Source organism: Choloepus didactylus, chromosome 17, assembly GCF_015220235.1.
Source record: "Choloepus didactylus isolate mChoDid1 chromosome 17, mChoDid1.pri, whole genome shotgun sequence".
NCBI classification, from domain to species: domain Eukaryota; kingdom Metazoa; phylum Chordata; class Mammalia; order Pilosa; family Megalonychidae; genus Choloepus; species Choloepus didactylus.
The window spans coordinates 4,682,650-4,689,126 of NC_051323.1; the positions used below are offsets into that span (position 1 = coordinate 4,682,650).

A 6,477-nucleotide genomic window follows, 5' to 3' on the forward strand; every position below is an offset into this window, starting at 1 on the left:
ATAATGGTACTGTGAACAATTGATTGTACACATTGTATGGCTGCATGATATGTGAATATATCTCAATGAAATTGAATTGTTAAAAAAAATTAAAAAGAAGAAAAAAAAAATTCTGTGCCTTATTGTAGAATGCCAGTAAGCATTACCTTTTAGCCGTAAATATGTGACATCCAGTCCGGCTTCCACTGGTATTTAACAATTCACAATTGTGTTGCTTAGCTGATTATTCAGCGATTAGCTTCAGCCCATGTTGTATATTCAGTCTTATAAGATTTAAGTATATTTGTGATGTTGTTCAATTTCTGAAACATTTCTACTACCTCGTATTCATCTTCATTGATCCAGAAGAAGGAAGTTTTAAATAAAAAGCACAATCTTATGGCTTCCAAGTTGGGTCTGAATCAGACAACCACAAAGTCAGGTAGCCTTCAAATGAAGAGGCATCTTTCTGTTTCTAAAAAAGTCGGGAAAAGGGTTGTTCAAAATGAAATCATTCCTAACAACAAAAACAAGAAAAACACTACACAGATATTGCAAGATGGGCAGTTTACCCATTTCCTTGGCTACATTGTACTGCTGACAGAAATAAAATATGGAAATAGACTTGGCATTGAACCTGATAACAAAGGCTCAAACAAGCCAGGAAATTTTCCAAACTGCGGGTAATTTTAAATAATGCAAAAAGAATGATCTATTTTAAATTATTGAGGGGTCATACTTTAAAATAAAAAATATAAAATACATATTTAAAATCTTGATCTGTTTAGTTATTAATATAGTTTGATTTCTAGAATTTACAATTCTAAAGTAAAAATGTAAATCACATTTTGATAATTTCTTGCTGCAATGAATTGATCTGTGAGACCTTGTTCTACCGTCTGATGCACACCTGTCATTGTCCTTTAATTCTTCTTGGCATCCTTGTGGTACCTTATGATTTTTGAAAGTATTTCACAATGACATCAGTTGGAAAACACTGGTGGAAGGGAACGTTGCCGGACTTGTCAGGTAGCTGGGTCTGAGCCTCCTTTCTGCCATTTCCGAACTATGAGCCCAGGAACCAGCTACTCAGCCTCTTAAATCTCCAATTGCTGGCTCAGTCCAGGGGCAGGACCCCAGTTTGTTGGGGAGAGAAGACAGTCACGCTCCACCAACTCTGGGCATTCATCATGGCCAGAGGTCGGAGGGTCTGAGATCATGAAAGCATCTCCACCCACCATGCTGAAGGGAGGTGCTCTGTGGATTTCCCTTCTCCCAGAAGTGCCTGTGCCCCCAAACCACCAGGTAGTCACTGGCTTTGGTCCTACCTAAGGGAGTGACAGTGCAGCACAGCCATTGTGCTAACTGCCCGGCAGCTGGTGAAGGTTTTCCAGGAGCAGCAGGCTTTTGCTGGCTACAGATATTTTGCCTTGGTGAGCTCCAGAAACCATCTATCTCCGGTCTCTTTCTCCTGTCTCTCCCTCTCTCCCCCTTTCTGTCTCTCCTTCCCCCACCTCCCTATCTCTATCTCTATCTCTCTCTTTCCCTCCCAATCCCTTCCCTCCCCCTCTCTCCTTTTCTCTCCCTCTCTCTCCCTCCCTTCCCCTCCCTCACTCTTTCTCCTCCTCTCTCTTCTGCTTTCTCTCCCTCTCTCCCTCTCTGCCCCCTCTCCCCTCCCTCTCTGTCTAACACACACACCCTGTAGCTGACCCCAACCCCCTTCAGGACTGAAGGACACCCTCCCCAGCTGTTGGGGGGCTGCTGCAAACAGCCTCGGCCATCAGGGCCCTCTGGAAATGGCCTCTGCTCGGGTCACCCACTTCCTGGACTGCTCCCACCCAGTGTCTGGTCCATGGGGGGATGCACATCACCAGCCCCTGCTTCCTCCCTTCCCTCCACAGGGGAGACCACCTGAAATTTCCCTCCTCTGTGGCCACCCTTCACCCCCAACCCCAGCGGGATGCCCTGCTCTGAGGCAGATTTTCCAGCATTATTTTTTTTTAATTATTCATTTTATTGAGATACATTCACATACCACGCAGTCCTACAAAACAAATCGTACATTCGATTGTTCACAGTACCATTACATAGTTGTACATTCATCACCTAAACCAATCCCTGACACCTTCATTAGCACACACACAAAAATAACAAGAATAATAATTAGAGTGAAAAAGAGCAATTAAAGTGAAAAAGAACACTGGGTACCTTTGTCTGTTTGTTTCCTTCCCCTATTTTTCTACTCATCCATCCATAAACTCGACAAAGGGAGTGTGGTCCTTATGGCTTTCCCAATCCCATTGTCACCCCTCATAAGCTACATTTTTATACAACTGTCTTCGAGATTCATGGGTTCTGGGTTGTAGTTTGATAGTTTTGGGTATTTACTGCTGGCTACTCCAATTCACTAGAACCTAAAAAGGGTTGTCTAAAGTGTGCGTAAGAGTGCCCACCAGAGTGACCTCTCAGCTCCTTTTGGAATCTCTCTGTCAGTGAAGCTTATTTCATTTCCTTTCACATCCCCCTTTTGGTCAAGAAGATGTTCTCCGTCCCACGATGCCAGGTCTGCATTCGTCCCCGGGAGTCATATTCCACGTTGCCAGGGAGATTCACTTCCCTGGGTGTCTGATCCCACGTAGGGGGGAGGGCAGTGATTTCACCTTTCAAGTTGGCTTAGCCAGAGAGAGAGGGCCACATCTGAGCAACAAAGAGGCATTCAGGAGGAGACTCTTAGGCACAAATAAAGGGAGGCCTAGCCTCTCCTTTGCAGCATTATTTTTGGAAAGGTTCTTGGGCCAACACCTCCCATCTTGACCTTTATGGGTCAAAATCCTGTTGGAAGGAAAGCTCCCAGAAGAGAAGAGGGAGCGGGAAGGTAGAGAGGGGCAAGAATGATAAACCTACACATTTGTGAAAACCCAGTCCAGTCCAAAAAAACTGCTTTATCCACACTCAGCAGGGAAAGGAAAGGCACTCTCTCCGGACAGTGAAACCACAGATCTTTGTTTCTTCTTTGGTTGCTCTTTATTTTTAGATTTTTTGCTTTTGCAATAAGCAATGAGCAAATAATCAGAAAATAAAAACAATAAATCCATTTTTAAGAAGAAAGAAGTGTGAAGGCAGGGATGACTTTCCTATCCTCTCCCTCCTCCTCCCCTCCCCTCCCCATCCCAGCCCCCCAACCCCACCCCACCTCCCACCCCCTGTGGTAGCTCGGTCCAGGGTGGGCAAGAGAGGTGCGCGCAGCTCAGAGGCAGCTCCAAGCCCGGATTGCCAGCCAGGCAGACTCCCCCAGTCTTTGCTTCCAGCCCCAAATCCCACGCTTACTCACTTCACAGCACCTACTTTTAACCTGCCAAATGCCACTAAGTCTGCAAATTAAACCTCCCCGATTACAGAATTTCTTTTGATGTAAAAAAAAAAAAAAAAAAAAAAAAAAAAAAAAAAAAAGTGGGGATTTTTAAAATGTAATTATTCATACACTAAGATTTTAATTGTGCTGCTTTTCTCCCCCCTCTCCTTTCAGGGCCGGGTGATCCCCCCGCGGGCCTGCCCGGGCAGCGCCGGGGTCGGGCGCAGGAGCGAGCCTGCCTGCTCCGCGGAGCGGCGGGGGGCTGCAGACGCGGGTCGGGGTGCTCCCTGGCATCTGGGGGGCAGCTGGCCGTCCCAGGCCCCCGCCCCACGGCCTCCCCAGGTGAGCAGAAAATGAGGACCCGGTGCACCTTCCCGGCGGGGGTCTCAAGCGCCGGCAGCCTCACGCTGGGACTTGGGCGTTCTCCAGCTGGAAATTTCTGGAGCCAACCTGACAGAGCAAGGAACAGTGTGGAACTGGCCCGAGCCGCCTGCTGGTTCCCTCTTTGCTCCCCCCTCTCCTCCCCGGGCTGCAACCGGAGCGAGCTTTTAAACATGCAGCGCAGATCATTTCGTCCCGCTGTTCAGCCCGAACCCTCCTCCGATTGGGGCTAGCAGGGGTCTGGAGGATGGGTCCCTGCCGGGCGCACAGAGCTCACCCCGCTGTCCCTCCTCTGGGATTCCCACACACCAGCCTTCCGCACCCCCAGCCTTTGCTCTCACGCGTGTCGCCCCCGGAACGCCCATCTGCTTGGCTAATTCGTATCCTCGGGGTGGCAGCTGCTCAGAGACGCTCCCTGATGGCACCACTTAAAGCCGGCCCTGCCCCTCCTGTCTCGCTCACATTTATTTTCACCTCTCTGCTTATGTTCCTCCACAGCCTTATCACAATCTGTAATTACCTGGCTTATTTGTTTATTTACTTGTCTATTATCCCGCTTGCATGTACACATCCACACATTATTCCAGAAGAGCTGGGACTTTATCTGTTCTCTCCTGTGCCTAAAACTATGCCTAGCTCCTTAAAAATGCGTTGAATGAATGAATGAATGAATACAAGCACATGCCTTTCCAAGTGGGGCCACAAGGGTGTACTTTAGGCTATAAACTAAGCATGTGTATCTTCCAGGAACATACATTTTACTCAAAGACTTGAGGAAAAATGTTATTTTTGTATTTATATTCACTGAAGATAGAGAAGATACTTTTAAGGAGTAGAATGCAGATGTGCACGGATGTTTCTGATGAAGCAGGAGACCATTTCTTTAGCCCTCCTAAGCAGCTGCTCTGGGAACACCATCGGGGCAGATAGGGCATGGCATGTTCTCTCTCCTCCACTGAATTTTGGAGGAACAGATTGAAAAAGCCTCAGCCATTTGAGACATCAGCAACTGAGATCCAAAGAGGGATTTTGCCTCTAAGCACAGCCAGCGTAGGAACCCAGGGTCCTACTTCCCTCCCACGGTTCTTTCTCTCTGAACGGAGACTTCTCAGATGGAAGGGAGGGCCCCAGACCTTGAGATGCAGAATGGTGAGCAGAGTTTACTGGGCCCTCAGGAGCCAGGCCTAAGGAAGGCAGGATGGGCAGGGGAAGCCGACACACAGAGTGGTCATAGTAGAGACCCCAGACAACCCCACAAGGAGCTGGGTAGCTAGAACGGCCCTACGGAGTTACCCGGATCCCAGCCTGGCCCCCTGGGAGGGCATGCATGCATGTGTGCCTGTGTGTGCATGCACGTGTGTGCATTGCTGTGTTTCTAAACAGGTCTTCTGGCAACTGCTGAGAAGCAGAGGCTCCTTGTTCAGGATGTCTTCCTCGGCCTGGCCCGGTGCAGAGCACATACTTTATAGATACTGGATGTACAGCTGGCCATTGACACCAATCTGGAGACTGAGAACAAAGCTTGGGTTCTGAGGAATCCCTTCTCGCTCTGAAGGACCCATCACCAGCGCAAGGAAAGCATGTGCAATGTTCTGCTACCGTCACCACTGTCCATTACTGAACATTTCCCAACAGAAGGTTGCCAGAGCCCAGGAGTGCTGGGACTCGGAAGGCAGACAGAGGACCCAGGGCCCAACCCCACCACTTCCCAGATGCGGCCTCACAGCGTGGAGAAGGTAGGTCTGAGAGGGCCCAGCTGGATAATCGGGAATTAATCATTGCCATGGGAAATGGGGCTCCATGAGTCGATCACTTCCCATCCGTTCATTCAACAACTGTCTATTAAGCATCTAAGAGGCACCAAGCATGAGGGTTACATTAATGAACAAAAAGACACTGCACCCATCCTCACTTTGTCCCTATTTCTATTATGGCTCTTTACATTTAATATGTTTTGTGGATATTTGTCAGAAACTTAGATCTTTCAGAGAGCTCCTATGCCAGCTAAGTCCCAAAACCCAGAGGCAATAGCCCCTTCAAGAACATCAACTAGATATGTCCCCTTTGCTCATAAAGTCGACAACCCTTTTCAACATGAACAGGTTAGGGTGGTCACTGCCTAGACATCCCTGAAGATCGGGAAAGTGATTAAACTAGAGGAAGGGGTAGCAACAGACAAGATGGAATTTAACAAAGGATTATGAATACTGAAGCTTTACATAATTTGCTTTTACTTAGTTGCTAGGCTATTAGAATAATTAGAAGGAAAGAATTGAAATCGTAGAACTGTGATCTATAGCATCCTTTGAAATTTGTTCTACAGCTACTTGTTCTATAGCTAACTTTTTGTACATATGTTGCATTTCACAATAAGGAAATAGCTGAAACTATGGTACTATAACTCCTAATAACTTTGGAAATTTCCTATGTATCTACTTGTTAAATCATGCTTTGAAAGATAGTACCTTTTTGTATATATGTTATATTTCATAATAAGGAAATTACTGAAACCGTGGAATTATAACCTATAATATTCTTTGAAATTTGCTCTCTAACTACTTGTTAAATTGCACTTAGAAAGTTGTCACTTTTATGTACATATGCTATATTCTACAATTTAAAAAATGAAAAGGAAAAAAATAAAAAAAATAATTTTCTGCGCTCACTTCAGCAGCGCATGTACTAAAATTGGAATGTTACAGAGAAGATTAGCATGGCCCCTGCACAAGGATGACACACAAATTCATGAAGTGTTCCTTATTTTT

General features: G+C 46.4%; 1 non-coding gene across 1 annotated transcript; it reads left to right on the forward strand.

The window, feature by feature from the left end:
* Positions 1-6,370: 6,370 nt before the first annotated feature.
* Positions 6,371-6,477, forward strand: LOC119512992. Its single transcript, XR_005212502.1, has one exon. It is a non-coding gene; the product is annotated as a U6 spliceosomal RNA (small nuclear RNA).